Consider the following 17,558-nt stretch of genomic DNA (forward strand, 5'->3'; position numbering starts at 1 on the left):
AGCCCAGAGCAGGAATGAATGGAGAGATATTGACAACAGTGATCGAATGTTCACCTGGAATGAAATCACTGCATGCGAGTACTTTTAGCTCGGCGAGGAAATCATTCTACACGGGGAAACTCCTTGCAGCATTCAGCATGTTCCCCATTCTCACAGAATACGGCCGTGTGGCCTAATGGATAAGGCGTCTGACTTCGGTGTTTGATTAGAAGTCATCAGAAGATTGCAGGTTCGAGTCCTGCCGCGGTCGTTTTGACAAACTGGCGGATTCGGTTCCATTCTGTCTCTCACTCTCTGCAGCATGGTTGTCTCAATTCCGCGTGGGGATTAATGGGAGTACTACACCCTCGGGGAAAACGTAACGCCTCGTATTCGTTGTATGCAACATATAATATTATGTGTCTATTCCGTGTGTATTTCTGCAGACACTTTCATAAACAATTGGTTGGAGCTTCTCAGACGCTCAGGAGGAGCTGCTGCTGGGAAGGTGAAGTTTATTTCACATTTACCTCCGTCTCCGAGCCCGCCTTATCGGCAAGAATTCATCGCCCAGCGCTGACGGTACATTCTCCTGTCTCCAACCCCCCTCCTCTTCCTGGTTCTCTCCCTGCTCTGGGATATCTTCATCACTAATTGCCAACTAGACATCAACCGCCTCAACATCAGGAATACTCACTTCTCCTTGAACTTTACCCCCTCTGAATACACTGCACCTCCAATCTCTCAGCACCAGTCCAAACCTTACCAACAATCCCGCAGACAGGGTGCTGCTGTTGTAGAGTGGCGGACTGACCTCCACCTTGCTGAGACACGGTGGTACCTCTCAGACACATCCTCATGCCTACACCTTGAATAATCCCGACTCCGGACTATCAGAGAACTGTCTCCGACATTATCACTGACATCACCAACTCTGGAGTACCTCCATTCCCTGTGGAAAACCCGTGGTTCCATTGCCCTGAACTGCTCTCTTCTACCTCCTACTCGATTCACAAGTCTGCATGTCTGGGTAGGCTCATTGTCTCTGCCTGCTCCTGCCCCACTGATCCTGTGTTCTCATCGCTCCAGTCCATCCTATGCCCCATTCTTCAGTCCCTTCCCACCGGCATTCCCAAACCTTCCCGTGCTCTCGATCTACTCACTAACTTTCAATTCCCTGGCCCTGACCGTCTCATTTTCTCTATGGACGTCCAGTGCCCCTATTAAAAGGGCCCTAAAACTTTCCACATTTCTCAAGGAAAGAACCAGCCAGTTCCCCTCCATCATCACCATCCTCCGTCTGACAGAACCGGTCCTCACAGCAACAGTTTCTCCTTCAGTTCCTCCCACTTACTCCAGATTCAGTGTATAGCCATGGACACTGGCATAGGTCTCGGATATGTCTCCCTTTTCGTTGGCTAAGTAAAACAATCCATGTACCAACCTTTCCACGGTAATGCACCCCAACGCTTCCACCGCTACATCGACGAATGTATTCTGCCGCTTCATGCACTCACGCTGAGCTCGACATTCTCACCAACTTTGCCTCCAACTTCCACCCAGCCCTTAAACGGCTCACTCAATGCGAGCAAGACGATGGAAGGAGACCCCAGAGGTCCATGGGCCAGTCCTCATCGGAGGATCAGAGAGGGAGAGCAACTTCAAATTCCCGGGTGTTACTATTTCAGTGGATTTGTCCTGTACCCATCACAAGTGCAATTGCGAAGAAAGCACGGCAGCGCCTCCGGTTTCCTAGGAGCTTGCGGAGATCGGCATGACACCTAGAACTTTGACATTTTTCTACAGATGCGTGATGCAGAGTGTAGTGACTGGCAGCATCATGGCTTGGTGTGGAAACATTAATATCATTGAACGCAAGTTCCTACAGGATGTGATGGATTCGGCCCAGTACATGTCCGGTACATGCTCCCACCACTGAGCACATCTCTGTCTGGGGACTTTGCCATTGCTCATTTGGTGGCTGGTGGGCGCTGATGCGTTTTGCTGAAACGTTGGGGGGCGGAATTGATCCTGTGCTGCTGATTGTGTTGATTTATTATTCTCCTCAACCCCCATTACCTGTTCTGCCTGTGACCTTTGACACCCTGACTGATCAGAAACCTATCAACGTTTGTTTTATAAAATCCCAGTTGCTCCACCTTTACAGCCGTCCATAGTAATGAGTTCCCCAGATTCACCACTCTGATGGCAGAATTTTATCCTCATCTTTCTTCTAAAGGGGCACCCTTCAATTCTGAGTCAGTGCCATCTGGTCCTCGACTCCCTTCACCACGTGAATTATTCCCACCACATCCACACTGTCACCGTCTTTCAATATTCTATAGTTGTCAATAATATGCACCCACATTTATCAAACGCCTCTCACGCGCAAACCCTTTAATTTCGGGATCATATCGTCCCCATGGCATCATCAATGGTGACGGGAGAGGTTCCAGAGGATTGAAGGTTGGCAGGTATTGTTCCCTCATTCATAAAATGGAGTAGAGATCGCCCAGGAAATTATAGACCAGTGAGGCTTACTTCAGCGGTTGGTAAGTTGATGGAAAAGATCCTGAGAGGCAGGCTTTATGAACATTTGGAGAGGCATAATATGATTAGGAATAGACAGCATGGCTTTGTGAAAGGCAGGTCGTGCCTTACAAGCCTGATTGAATTTTTTGAAGATGTGACTAAATACATTGATGAAGGTAGAGCAGTAGATGTAGTGTATATGGATTTTATTAAGGCATTTGATAAGGTACTCCATGCAAGGCTTATTGACAAAGTAAGGAGATATGCGATCCAAGGGGACATTGTTTTGTGGATCAGAATTAGCTTGCCCACAGAAGCGACAGAGAGGTTGTAAACGAGTTATATTTTGCATGGAGGTCGGTGACCAGTGGTGTGCCTCGGGGATCTGTTCTGGGACCCCTACTCTTCGTGATTTTTATAAATAACCTGGATGAGGAAGTGGAGGGATCTGTTAGTAAATGTGCTGATGACACGAAGGTTGGGGGTGTTGTGGATAGTGTGGAGGCCTGTCAGTCGGTCATCGATATTATGCAAAACTGGGCTGAGAAGTGGCAGATGGAGTTTAACCTAGATAAGTGTGAGGGGATGTTGCCGGAAGGGCGTTAGGTAACGTTCAGACGGCTAAGGGGCTCCATTCCGGATTTGCTGTCTCTGTTTACTCCCATAGCGTTCGTCTCTCTCGAGGCTGCCCAGAAGGCCGTGGGGCTATTTACCCATAGCTGGGGATCTGTTCACGAGCACCAGGGCGCGTCCACACACCGGCGGGCCTGCGAGCCACGTGTGCGGGAGCCAGACGTCCTCCCTGCCCTTTGTAGTTCAGCCTGAGTCCGAAAGTAGTTCAGTTTCCCTGTGTCGCCAGCGAGTAGGCACGATATGAGGCTTCCTGTTGGAAAGGCTATAGACTGGCAGGGAGAGAATTACACGTTCAGCTCTCCTTTTCTCCTCGCCGAAAGTGAGAGCCACAAACACTACCCACTACACTATCACACTAGACGCGTTACAACAACCATATTGACACATATCTGTGACCCTGATGATATTATGCACCTTGTGAATGTCACCCCTCAGCGATAATTTTATGCCCCTTCTATCCAAATGTTCACCCAGATCAAACTCTCTGCCTCCGCTGGGCGCTCACACAATTGGTTTCTGATTTGTAGCAACTCACCTGGTGAGGATCAAAACGATCCGATTTTCTCTGTGTTCGTTACACTTCAGAACCATCGATGGTGCCTGGCTGCTGACGTCTCCTTGCGTGGGATGTATTGCAAACTGGTTATTGTCTGCCGATTATCGCGATCCTCTCAGCCTCAGGGTGTTTCGCTACAGCGGACACACACCGATCCAGTTTATCGGGTTCGTTCTGGTTTAGGACTATTCCTTTCACAAATACCGAGATACAGTGGAACCGTGTCTGGCATTTTGTTCCATGAAACTCCAATGATTCCACAATGTATTGAGCAGAACAATGTGCAGCAATATCATGTCTCTGTTCTTATGCACCGTGTTTCGTGTAATTAAAGGAAGCATACATTCCAGTGTGGATGGAAATGTTGGGCTGGGGATTCATCATTTAGTGGTCCCGGGAATCGTTTGCATCCAGGAAGCCCTTCTGTTCTCACCCTGGTCCGGGCAAAGAAACGCGGGGAAATACAGCGCACATACTTTGGTGTTTTACCTATCGGGATCTATGGACTGAAAACTCTGGAACGGCTCGTTCCTTCAGACTTATCACCGACCTAATGTCATTGGCATGTGTTCTAAACTTATCAGACTTCCCCACAATCTGTTAAAGTCGCTTAGAGTCTTTGGAGCAGCCGGTAAAATAGGTTGAAAATCGGCGGATGGAATTTCATGCAGGTATCTGCGAGCTGTCAGAGTTTGGGAGGACATACACGTTGAATGTTCGGTCACCGATGAGTGCGGTAGAACAGAGGGATCCGGGAATAGAGATCCGTAATCTCTCGAAAGCGGCATCACAGGTCGACGGTGTCGTTAAGAGAATTATTTTGTACATTGACCTTCCTAAATCAAGGTATTGAGTATCGGAGATGAGATGTTATGTTGGAGTTGAATAAGACGTTTGTGAGGCCGAGTTAGGGGAGTATTGTGCGCAGTTATGGTCTGAAGGAAAGCTATCAATAAGACTGAAAGAGTTCATAGAGATTTTACAAGAATGTTTCGGGTCTTGAGGACTTAGTGGTGTGAGCTTCTTACCAGAATAGAACATATCCAATCGACTATTGAAACCTGTTTCCGTTGATACAGTGAATCCCGAGAAGGTTTATTGTAAGCGGGACAGAGGGAATGAACTGGCCCGACACCCAGTCTGAGTGTGTGCAGCTCTCACAACATCTTCTTCACGCGGTGAGCACCGTGTCCGCTTCCCGCTTCCCCGCACCCACCCCTCACCATCCCCTCACTCCTCAGCACAACCTCCTTTCTCAGTCTCACTACGTGAGCTCAACGTGTCCGCTTCCCGCTTCCCCACACCCCTCACCATCCTCTCACTCCTCAGCACACCCTCCTTTCTCAGTCTCACTACGTGAGCTCACCGTGTCCGATTCCCGCTTCCCCCCTACCCCTCACCATCCCCTCATTCCTCAGATCATCTCGCTTTCTCAGTCTGACTACGTGAGTTCACCGTGTCCGATTCCCGCTTCCCCCCACCCCTCACCATCCCCTCACTCCTCAGCACACCCTCCTTTCTCATTCTCACTACGTAAGCTCACCGTGTCCGCTGCCCTCCCCACCCTCACCATCCCCTCACTCCTCAGCACACCCTCCTTTCTCAGTCTCACTACGTGAGCTCACCGTGTCCGATTCCCGCTTCCACCCCACCCCTCATCATCCTCTCACTCCTCAGCACACTCTCCTTTCTCAGTCTCACTACGTGAGCTCACCGTGTCCGATTCCCGCTCCCTCCCCCCACCCTCACCATCCTCTCACTCCTCAGCACACCCTCCTTTCTCAGTCTCACTACGTGAGCTCACCGTGTCCGCTTCTCGCTTCCTCCCCACCCTCACCATCCTCTCACTCCTCAGCACACCCTCCTTTCTCAGTCTCAGTACGTGAGCTCACCGTCTCCGCACCCGCTTCCCCCCACCCCTCACCATCCTCTCACTCCTCAGCACACCCTCCTTTCTCAGTCTCACTACGTGAGCTCACCGTGTCCGCTTCCTCCCTACCCCTCACCATCCCCTCAGTCTTCAGCACACCCTCCTTTCTCAGTCTCACTACGTGAGCTCACCGTGTCCGATTCCCGCTTCCTCCCTACCCCTCACCATCCTCTCACTCCTCAGCACACCCTGCTTTCTCAGTCTCACTACTCCATTTTCTCTTCCTCACCCCTCTGTTTCCTCTTACTCTTCTCTTTCGCCTCTCACCCTAACACTCCCACTGCCTTCCTCACCTCCCTCTCCAACTCCCCTCACTCCCACTTTATAAAACTCTCACTTTCCTTCTCCCCCTTTTTGTCTACAATCCACCCCCACCCACCGCCCCTTCACAGACCGACAATGACTCTCTGCCCGTGTTCATTCGGGGATATCACCCCATCACTTTCAATGTGCGATGGTGACAGAGACACAATTGTCGGAAAGGCTTATTCTGGTGTTTGGAGATTGGAGTTTACAGGCATTCAGAGCTGGCTGACCCAAAGGAGAGAGAGACATAGAAGGTGAGTGGGGAGAGAGAGGGGAGAGAGAGAGAGCGCCTGGGGAGCGAGAGAGAGTGACCGGGATAGAGAGAAGCGTGAGTGGGTGAGAGATGGGAGTCAGTTAGGCGATGTGGGGGATGGGAAAAAACGGGGTGGGGGCAGAATGGCGGTAAATGTGATTGACATTGCTGAGAAATAAATGTGGAGTGAGAGACGGGGAGAGGGTGACGGGGCACAGAGAGCCGTTGGGAATAGGGTGACAGAGGAGAGAGTGGGGATGGGGTAGGGTTGGGTAGAGAGACGCGGTACAGAGACAGACGGCGTGAGAGACTGGAATAGAAACGAGGGCGATGGGGGAGATGAGCAAGGGAGAGAGTCGGGGAAGTGCGAGGGAGATGACAGGGGAAAGAGTCTGGGAAGGATTGTGAGGAAAGAGAGTGGGGAGTGAGAGAGAAATAGAGAGAGCAAGAGAGAGAGAGAGGGATTGGGGGAATGGAGGAGAGAGTCACACGGAGATGGGGAGAGGCGAGGGGTGTGAGAGACGGTAATGTGGGAAAAGAGAGACTGGGAAAGAGTAAGATGGGAGAGAGATGAGACGACGGGAGAGGGATGATGGGAATAAGAGGGAGGAACAGTTGGGGGCGAGATAATAGGGGAGGGTAAATGACTGACACAGAGAGACTAGGGGAGAGAACATGGGAGGAGAGAGTGTTGAAGGAGAGAGGGAAAATGGGCTGAGAGAGACTGAGAGAAAGAGAGGGAAAGACTGGGCAGAGACGGGTCGAACTGTAGAACTGTGGAAAGAGAGCAGAAGAGCGAGGGACTGATGGAGAGAGAGAGAGAGAGAGAGAGAGAGAGAGAGAGACGAGGAGAGGGAGTGAGCGTGAGACGGGAGAGCGAGAGAGACGAGAGAGCCGGGAGAGCCGTAAATTAGGAGAGGGTCTGTTGAAAATGACTTTCTCAAAGGGCTGAACCTAAGATCATGGCATCTCCAGGCAGCTGGTACACAGTTAGATCTGGACAAAAGAAGTGAGCAGCGTTCAATGGAAAAACATATCCCAAATGCATAACTTTTCAACAGAGTTCAAAGCGCCCTTCCTTCTGCTTCGCTGTGCAATAAAGCCATACGGACTTCTGCCCTCACCTGTTCCTGTGGTTTGTAGTCTGACAATAAACTGATCCCAAGGTGAACAGTGAATCAGACTGCACCAGCTAAACCGAACCCGGATGCGAGATATTATTCCACTCTGGGGAGAAAGTTTGGAGAGAAAGGTAACCATTGCCATCGTGTACTGAAGTACAAATTCTGGCTCGACCCACATGTTAGGGGGACATTCAAGCAAAATGAGACTTTGTGTGGTTTAACACAAACGTTGTGGAACAGAGTGTGACGTTACGAGCTGAATATGGTGAAGTTCAGGTTCATGAGCGTGTTATCAACTGAACTTTGCTCAGGGTGTGTTCACTTACTGTTAGGGACAGAAAATTCAGTTGCTCGGTTTCACTGAAAACAGACTCAGGAGACCAGCACCAGGTAAGAACAGAGACGGTACTGGGCAGTGTTATGGTGTTTTAATAAGCCCATTTGTCTCGGCAATATTTCTTGTATTGCTACCATATTGTCTGTAAAATGGCGTGGCTTTACGGATCTGGGAAAATCAGGTTGGTACTGGACACCAGAATGGGGAGTTTGTAGAGTGCCTACGGGATGCATTTTGGAGCAGCTTGTACGAGAGCCGACCAGGAATAAGGCTATTCTGGATTTAGTGTTGTGCAATGAACAGGATTTGATAAGTGATCTTGAAGTAAAGGAACCATTAAGAGGTAGTGACCATAATATGATAAGTTTTTATCTGCAAGTTGAGAGGGATAAGGGCAGATCAGAAGTGTTAGTATTGCAGTTGAACAAAGGAGACTATGGAGCCATGAGGGAGCGGCTGGCCAAAGTTGACTGGTCGGATATCCTAGCAGAAAAGACAGTGGAACAGCAATGGCAGGTATTCTTGGGAATAATGCACAAGGTGCAAAATCAGTTCATCCCCCGGAGAAGGAAGTATTCAAAGGGGGGAAAGTGGCCACAGTGGTTGACAAAGGAAGTCAGAGATAGCATAACATCGAAAAAGAAGTATAACAGAGCTAAAGTGAGTGGGAAGACGGATGATTTGGGAAATATTTAAGGAGCAACAGAACTTAACTAAAAAAGCAATACGGGGAGAAAAAATGAGGTATGAACGCAAGCTAGCTAGGAATATAAAGGAGGATAACAAAAGTTTTTCTAGGTATGTGAAGAGAAGGAAGATAGATAAGAACAATGTTGGGCCCTTGAAGAATGAATTGGGAGAAATTGTTATGGGAAGCAGAGAAATGGCAGACGAATTTAATAAGTACTTTGGATCTGTCTTCACTAGGGAAGACACAAGCAATCTCCCAGATGTATGGATGGGCCAAGGACATAGGGTAACAGAGGAACTGAAACAGATCGACATTAGGAAGGAAAGGGAGATGAGTAGACTGATGGGACTGAAGGCTAACAAATCTCCTGGTCCAGATGGTCTGCATCCTAGGGTACTAAAAGAGGTGGCAATGGAAATTGCGGATGCATTGTTGATCATTTTCCAATGTTCCTTAGATTCACGATCGGTTCCTGAAGATTGGCGAATGGCTAATATTATCTCACTTTTTAAGAAAGGAGGGAGGGAAAAACAGGGAACTATCGCCCTGTTAGCCTAACATCAGTAGTGGGGAAGATGCTAGAGTCCATTATTAAAGATGAAATAGCGGCATATCTTGATAGCAGTGATAGGATTGGGCCGAGCCAGCATGGATTTACCAAGGGCAAATCATGCTTGACTAATCTATTGGAGTTTTTCGAGGATGTAACCAGGAAGATAGATGCGGGAGATCCAGTGGATGTGGTGTACCTTGACTTTCAGAAGGCATTTGATAAGGTACCATATAGGAGATTGGTGGGTAAAATCAGAGCTCATGGCATTGGGGGGAGGATATTGACATGGATAGAAAACTGGTTGGCAGATAAAAAGCAAAGGGTAGCAGAGAATGGGTGTTTCTCGGAATGGCAGGTGGTGACTGGTGGGGTGCCACAGGGCTCGGTATTGGGACCACAGCTGTTTACGATTTACGTCAATGATTTAGAGGGAGGCATTGTGAATAACATCAGCAAGTTTGCTGATGATACTAAGCTGGGTGGCAGTGTGACATGTGATGAGGATGTTAGGAGAATTCAAGGTGACTTGGATAGGCTGGGTGAGTGGGCAGAAACTTGGCAGATGGCGTTTAATGTGAATAAGTGTGAGGTTATTCACTTTGGGAGCAAGAACAGGAAGGCAGATTATTATCTGAACGGTGTGGAGTTAGGTAAGGGAGAAATACAAAGAGATCTAGGAGTACTTGTTCATCAGTCTCTGACGGTGAATGAGCAAGTGCAGCAGGCAGTGAAGAAGGCTAATGGAATGCTGGCCTTTATTACAAAGGGAATTGAGTACAAGAGCAAGAAAATCCTTTTGCATTTGTACAGGGCCCTGGTGAGACCACACCTGGAGTATTGTGTGCAGTTTTGGTCTCCAGGGTTAAAGAAGGACATCCTGGCTGTGGAAGAGGTGCAGCGTAGGTTCACTAGGTTAATTCCTGGGATGTCCGGACTGTCTTACGCAGAGAAGTTAGAGAGACTGGGCTTGTACACGCTGGAATTAAGGAGATTGAGGGGGGATCTGAATGAGACATATAAGATTATTAAGGGATTGGACAAGATAGAGGCAGGAAATATGTTCCAGATGCTGGGAGAGTCCAGTACCAGAGGGCATGGTTTAAGAGTAAGGGGTAGGTCATTTAGGACAGAGTTGAGGAGGAACTTCTTCTCCCAGAGAGTTGTGGAGGTGTGGAACGCGCTGCCTCAGAAGGCAGTGGAGGCCAATTCTCTGGATGCTTTCAAGAAGGAGCTAGATAGGTATCATATGGATAGGGGAATCAAGGGTTATGGGGACAAGGCAGGAACCAGGTATTGATAGTAGATGATTAGCCATGATCTCAGAATGGCGGTGCAGGCTCGAAGGGCCGAATGGACTACTTCTGCACATATTATCTATTGTCTATTGTCTATCATCTAAAACGATCTTGGTGATTGTTGTGATGACTTGCAGCAGACTGAAAATCTTGAGCACGTAGGAAGAGGATGTGCTGAAGCTTCAATGGGGACGGGAGAGTTTCCGGAGGATTGGAGGGTTGCGGATGTTTTTCCTTTATTCAAAAAAAGAAGTAGAGATAACCCAGGGAATTATAGACCAGTGAGTCTTCCCTTAGTGATTGGTAAGTTGATGGAGGAGATCCTGAGAGACAGGATTTATGTACATTTGGAGAGGTATAATATGATTAGGAATAGTCAGCATGACTTTCTCAAGGGCAGGTCGTGCTTCACAAGCCTAATTGATTTTCTTGAAGAGGTAATAAAAGAAATTGATGAGGGTAGGGCAGTAGATGTGGTCTACATGTCTTTTAGCAAGGCATTTGACAGGGTCCCTCACGAGAGACTCATCTAGAAAGTCAGGAAGCATGGGATTAGTGGAAACTTGGCTGTTTGGATAAAATGTTTGGCTTAAAAGAAGAAAGAAGAGGATAGTTGTGGAAGGAAAGTATTCTGCCTGGAGGTCGGTGACTGGTGGAGTGCCGCAGCGATCTGTCCTTTGAACCCTGCTGTTTGTGATTTTTATCAATGACTTGGATAAAGAAGTAGAAGGATGGGTGAGTAAGTTTGCGGATGACACGAAGATTGGAGGAGTTGTGGATGGAGCTGTAGTTTGTCGAAGGTTACAAGACGATACAGACAGGATGCAGAGTTGGGGAGAAGAGTGGCAGATTGAGTTCAATCCGGATAAGTGTGAGATGATGCATTTTGGAAGGACAAACCAGAAGGCTGAATACAGGGTTAATGGTCGGTTACTTAAGAGTGTGGATGAGCAGAGGGACTTTGGGGTTCAAATCCATACATCTCTCAAGGTTGCTGCACAGGTTGATAGGGTAGTTAAGAAGGCCTATGGGATGCTAGGCTTCATTAATAGGGGGATTGATTTCAAGAGTAGAGAGGTCATGTTGCAACTCTACAAAACTCTGGTGAGACCACACTTAGAGTATTATATTCATTTCTGGTCACGTCATTATAGGAAGGATGTGGAAGCTATGGCGAGGGTGTAGAGGAAATTTATCAGGATGTTGCCTGGATTAAAACAAGTCTGATGAGGCAAGGTTAGCAGAGCTGGGACTTTTCTCTTTGGAGCGTAGAAGGATGAGAGGGGACTTGATAGAGGTCTACAAGGTTATGAGAGGCATAGATAGGGTGGATAGCCAGTACCTGTTTCCCAGGGCACGAGGGCATATGTAGAAAGTTAAGAGAGGAAGGTTTAGGGGAGATATCAGGGGTAATTTTTTTTGCACAGTGGGTTGTGGGTGCCTGGAATGACTTGTCAGGGATGGTGGTAGAGGCTGACACGTTAGGGGTATTTAAGAGCCTCTTGGACAGATACATAGATGAAAGAAAATTAGAGGGTTACAGGGTAGTGTGGGATTGTACTTTATTAAGGAGTATATCGGTCGGCACAACATCGAGGGCCGAAGGGCCTGTGCTGTGCTGTAGTGTTCTATGGTTCTATGGTTCTAATGACTAACACTCTAGTGGAGGTGGAAATATATAGCGTAGCCCTAGATAGGTATAATAATAATAATAATAGATGGTGCATTTATCCCTCCAAACATAGCCTGCGACTGCCAAAGAGCCAACGATTTAGTTTGGGTAAAATGTGTTATGTATCTCCAGGAAGGCTTTGTGAATTAAGATGTAGATGGTCCTCGATTACAAGTGGTTAGACAGAACAGATAGAACACACCTTCAAACTAAACACCTAAATGGTGCGAATCGTAATTTCGGTGGCCTAAGGGATAAACTCTCAAATGTTATTCGCAAACGTCGGACAAGTTTGAAGATTTTAAGAAGATATTGGTGGCATAATATCGACATTAAAGCAAAGGACAGTGCTGGCAGAAGTATGCAAGCTCTTTTGGCAATTTTCAATATGGGCACGGTCAGGACAAATTAGGAGGTATGTGCCAGATATATGCAGCTGACCTCAAGCCAGTTCCTTGTGGACAACCTCTTGCTGGCGAATGACAATGGGATGTTGTGGTGAATGATGGTGTCTACAGATCGAGGTTCAGTTTGGCAGGTGGAATGCAGCTCAGGTAGGTGCCGCATATGCAGGTTAGAAGGAATTAATGCGCAGAAAAGTTTCTAGTCAGGTCGAAATAAGAGATTTATATTAATTTTACGAGTCGTAGTGTTCTACTTCCTGAAGGTTAGTTTGATGGTAAAGAAGGTAAGTGAAATGCTCACACTCATTTGCAAAGGACGCGAATTTGCTCCTACAGATGGTGTCGATAGCAAGTTATTGGGTGCAGCTAAGAAAATGTTTGATATGCTGTTGATTTGTGAAGGGATTAACGCATTATGTCGGAAGGAAAGGGTTTGTGGTTGAGAAACGTATCACCCAAGAAAGAACAGCAGAAGTGCTCGATGGAACCAGAGAGCCAATTCTGCTTCCGTATCCTGTGTTTTCATGGTCTTAACACGAGCCTTTCGACCGTCAGAATTAACTATCGGGTCTTCGTTCAAAACCTTAATAATGTGTGTATCGACGCTTCGACAGTGTTGCGTCCATTAAGACTCCTTGTTACCTTCTAAAAACCCAGGGAAATGAGAAATAATGTCTCCTTCCTCACAATAGATTTTCTGTAGATGGAAATTGGACCTTGTTGCGTCATTCCGTCTGCAGGAGAGCACATCACACAGTTGATACCAAATCATTGGACATAGATAAACACAGTTCAAGATAGGATTTCCGTACACAGTGATGATGTCTGCTCACAGCACGTTGACCGGCGTGCCAATGTTGGATATCATCGGCTAAATTTTTTTACTGTGCTGCCGATCACTCGAAGCATGGAGCAGACCCGATCTGATCTGAGGAGCACCCAGAGTGAATTCCGCCCGGTCACCTTGTGACAACAGAATTTCGCCAGGTTCTCCCTTTCCGAGAAGCATCAGCCATTTAGGTCACTTGACCAATGAGTATTTTCGCAGGAGTTGGAGAAACGTTATCGAAATTGGTGTGGCGGTGACGAGAGTGTGAATATTCTGAAAGAATATAAATAAAAAGTAAGATGATTTTAATAATTTGTAACAGGCGGATGTCGCAGGCTGCGGGTGGCGAAAGGTCTGTTCCATTGCTATGTTCCTCTTGGGCCCCGTTATCTAGTGACCGCCAGTTCTGTGGTGCCGAGATGGAAAACACTGCGACCGCCTCTGACTAGAGCTCAGATATTTTGTTTATTAGTTACTGAAATAATTAACATGAACGGATATTTCGCTGAACTGATGAACTGCTCTCTGAACCTGGACTGAGTCATCCCATAAATAAACGTGTTTGTGCAGCAATTTAATATCTGCAGCATATCTGCGGAGAACTGAAATATGATTTCCGAATCGTTGTAATACTTTGGGTCGAGCCCGGCAATGATGTAATAAAGGAATTCGGCAACTCTCACCGACCACAGGATGATGAAGCTTCCGGAGATGGTGAGAAGTAAGATCACAGACCTCCTCCTGCTCTCCATCTCCGGGTCACTGCAGTTCTCCGTCTTGCTCTGACCCCTCAGCCGCTTACGGACGCGACTGGTCACCAAAATGTGTCTGACTGTCAGAGCGTTGAGCAGCAGTATTAAGACAAACGGGAGTAATGGAGTTAGAACGGTAGAAAGCCAGTCATAGCCCACCCACCCGGGATCCGTATTGTGGTCCGGCCTTTGAATACAGTCCCAGGGTATATTGTCAATCACTTTTGCAGGATGATAAACAAAAAAAATGAGCACATCTTTGAAGCAGAGCAGAACAACGGTTGTTGTCAGATTCACAACCGCAGTTTTCCCGGTGCAATACTTTGCTTTTTGCTTCTTGCAACAGATGGCGACAAACCGATCAAACGTAAAACTGACAGTGAATCAGACAGAACAGTCGATGGCTGCCGCACTCAGGGCAGAGATCACGCTGCACACGGGGGTGATGTCCAGGAAAGTCCCGGGAAAGTAATAATAACTGACCCGCCACAGTATGACCTCAAAGATGATGGTGAGTAGATCCGCCGACGCCATGGCCACCAGGTAGCGAGTGGTACAGGTGGAGAGACCGCACTTTCCTCGGGACAGGATCACAATCGCCACTAAATTCACTGGGCAAAGAGCAAATAAAGAATTAATGAATTACTGTCTCGCCCACTCGTGGATCTCAGGGCAAAGATAAGCTGGAAACTGTGAACAATAAAACTTCCCAGATAATTCATTTCTGGAGATTTAAAACATTTAAAGCGGAGTCACCGATGCCTGACACGCGTGCATGCTGAATGAAACGGTACGATACGCGGCAGTGGGAAAGGAGCAGTGTTTGAGAAGGAGGTATTGTCAACTGATCGCTGTTGTAGAGCACTCAGTAGAAATCTCGCACCATCAAATTTTCGACTGATGTGTAAAGCCCGGATTCCTCGGCAGCTCCGTTAGCGAACAGGATTGCTGCGTTCCCGTCACACATGTTCTGTCACTCTGTGAAGTGAAGCCCTGCTCCCTACGTCTGTGTCCGTTTGCAAAGCTAAACGTCAAAGAAAATTTATTTTCCCCAGTTCGAGTGTCGTTGTCTTCTTCTCACCTCCGTTTGTCACTTGCCCACAGGGTCCCCACATAGTTCGTTTCTTTCAAATTCTGCAACTATTCTAGGACGGGGTTTCTTCATAATATGTCAAAACATCCGATCAGAAATTTCCAACTTTCAATGTAAAGAATTTACCTGATCCGCCGAAGGATTCAGGTATTTCGCACGTTCATGCATAAGCCATCCGATTTCCAAAGGAAAAGCAGTACAGATTACTCTGCGTCTTGTAGCGGTTGCTCCAAGTTACTTCAGCATTTTCCCAAGTTCTTTGATACTTATTCTTCCAGAGTGGACTGTCGCATATACCTTGCCCCGTTTGACCTCTAACTGGTGGGATCTTAACCACCCCTTCACTGCACGGATAATAGTGCGTGGATGCAAACACATATACACTAAAACGCCTTATTTGAGATTACGAAACTCCCGATGGTTCAGACTCTAACTGATAAGACATGATTCGCTACTGATACAGAATATCAGCAAGTAGGCGGCGAGCGCGCTGGATTACCAGAGTTTACTTTGACAGTGGCTTTGCATTGACAAATCAAAACTGTCTGCTATTAATTCACAAAATCAATCTCCCAGATCTTGCACTCGCCATCTGTTTCACCTGCCGGTTTATTTTCAGCACAGGCCAAGGATTAAACTGCAAGGGAACTTCTGAAGGAACATAGAGTTTTGCCACAATGTCTGCACCGCACTCACTGATACACCGACATCGCAACGCTGTCGGTATCTGAACGAGTCAAAAGACCGCGCACAAAGAACCGCAAATGTTAGTTCGCCGATGTTCTTACCAGGCACACCAATAACCGCAATGACCATATAATAAATCTTTCTCACGCGGTAAAATGTTTCAAGCATGCTGTGTGATTCAGCCTGTCTTCCCTCTGCCCGCGATCTGGCTGAAGAAACTCTGAGCTGATGAATCTCCACGCTCATTCATTTATACTCGCTCCAGCACACTGAATATTCAATACTGCACAAGGCTAACGAGTCTTCACACAGCTGGGATAAAAATAAACATGATGTCATTCAAATAAAATCCCAATTGTGATGAGGTATAGATAGCTTGACACGAAATTACAATATTTCAAAGACGAAGAAATGATGATTCGCGAAGTCAGGAAATGTATTTGCGAACCACTCTCGGGCCAATCGGCCAATCAAATCAATTGCAGAAAGCAACTTTTATAGAAATGAATAAATGGTCAACGTTTCCGGAAGGCCCTACTTCAAATTAATTAACGCATTGTCGAGCACCCCAGTTCCATCAACAGCAAGCGAAATTTTCTAGTGGCTGACCATTTTAATTGTTAATCCCAATCTCGGTCCACGGCCTCCCCCTTGCCAATATGAGGTCATTCTCAGATGGAGGAAAAGCACCGTATATTATGCCCAGGTAACATTCAATCATAAACAATAAGCATGGATATCTCCACTGCATTGTTTTGAATGGAGGCTGACTGACGAACAGCGTAAATAATTACAGAAATCAATAGTAGCTGCTTGTTTAACGGAGGACTTGATAAAATTACAAGAAAATGCTAAGGCAGAATTGCACGGATGAGAAAGTGATAACGAATGTCAACATAAAGCAGAGCCGAGCAGAAGTGTGAGAAATTACTTAGAGAAACAAAAGTAAACTGGAGGTCAGCGATGCGCCACCAGCAGTCTGATCCTTCTGTTTACTCTATGTTGAAGTGACGGTCATTTTGAAGGAGGAAGTCCTGCCAGTGATCTCACTCACGTTCGAGAAGTGCAATAACATGAATTGTTAATCTTCACGCTCGATGGTGAAAGTTTGCTTTCATTCATGAAATTCCTGAATCTACGTCACATTGTTTGCGCGAAGTCGGGGTAACCTGCCCAGTTCAGGAAACTGCCAATATGACCAACTGGGGATGACGGGAATTCCCTGGTTGACGTCATTAAGATTGATGCGAAGGTTTCTTTCAGCATAACAGGGACAAACAAACGCTGGTGGGAAGAGCCGGTACTGCAGGGGGACTCGACGTGCACTCTAAACGGAGAGTAGAAGTTCTAAACGTAGAGAGGGGACAAAAAAGTAATACTTCCCGTCGATATTCGTCAGAAATGCGGTCTTTACAGTTGCAATGTTCACTAAGGGAAGGGGAAATTCTGTTGTGGTTCTTCAACAATAATTTCGATAGTCTCGTGTCCGTAAATAAGAACAAATACCTAGGGCTGAGAGACATCTTATCCTATGGTGTCGTGTGATAGGCTGGTGGAAATTTCTAAAGACATGGAGAAACACAGCACAGAAACAGGCCACTCGGCCCGTGTAGTCTTGCTGAACTGTTCTTCCGAGTCCCATCGACTTGCATTATGACCATAGCCCTGCACTCCACTCCCCTCCATGTCCTTATCCAAACTTCTGTTAAATGTTGTAATCGATTCTGCGCTCGTTACCTCCAAAGACAGCCTGTTCCACTCTCACCACCCTCATGTTCACCTGGCACCCTTAACCTGTGACCATTATCCCACCCAACCTCAGTGGGAAAGAGCCTGCCTGCACTTACTCTATACAACCCTCAAAATGTTGTACACCTATATCTAATCTCCCGCCATTCTCCTACTATTAAGGCAATAAAGTCCTGACCTATT

General features: G+C 47.0%; 1 protein-coding gene and 1 non-coding gene across 2 annotated transcripts in view; one reads left to right on the forward strand and one right to left on the reverse strand.

Annotated features, from left to right (window-relative positions):
• LOC140208596 (uncharacterized) overlaps positions 1-17,558 on the reverse strand; it is a 587,054-nt gene that overhangs the window by 379,661 nt on the left and 189,835 nt on the right. The gene's annotated exons all lie outside the window — the stretch shown is intronic.
• Positions 162-250, forward strand: trnar-ucg (transfer RNA arginine (anticodon UCG)). Its single transcript is given in 2 exon segments — positions 162-198; positions 215-250. It is a non-coding gene; the product is annotated as a tRNA-Arg (tRNA).

Source organism: Mobula birostris, chromosome 13, assembly GCF_030028105.1.
Source record: "Mobula birostris isolate sMobBir1 chromosome 13, sMobBir1.hap1, whole genome shotgun sequence".
NCBI lineage: Eukaryota > Metazoa > Chordata > Chondrichthyes > Myliobatiformes > Myliobatidae > Mobula > Mobula birostris.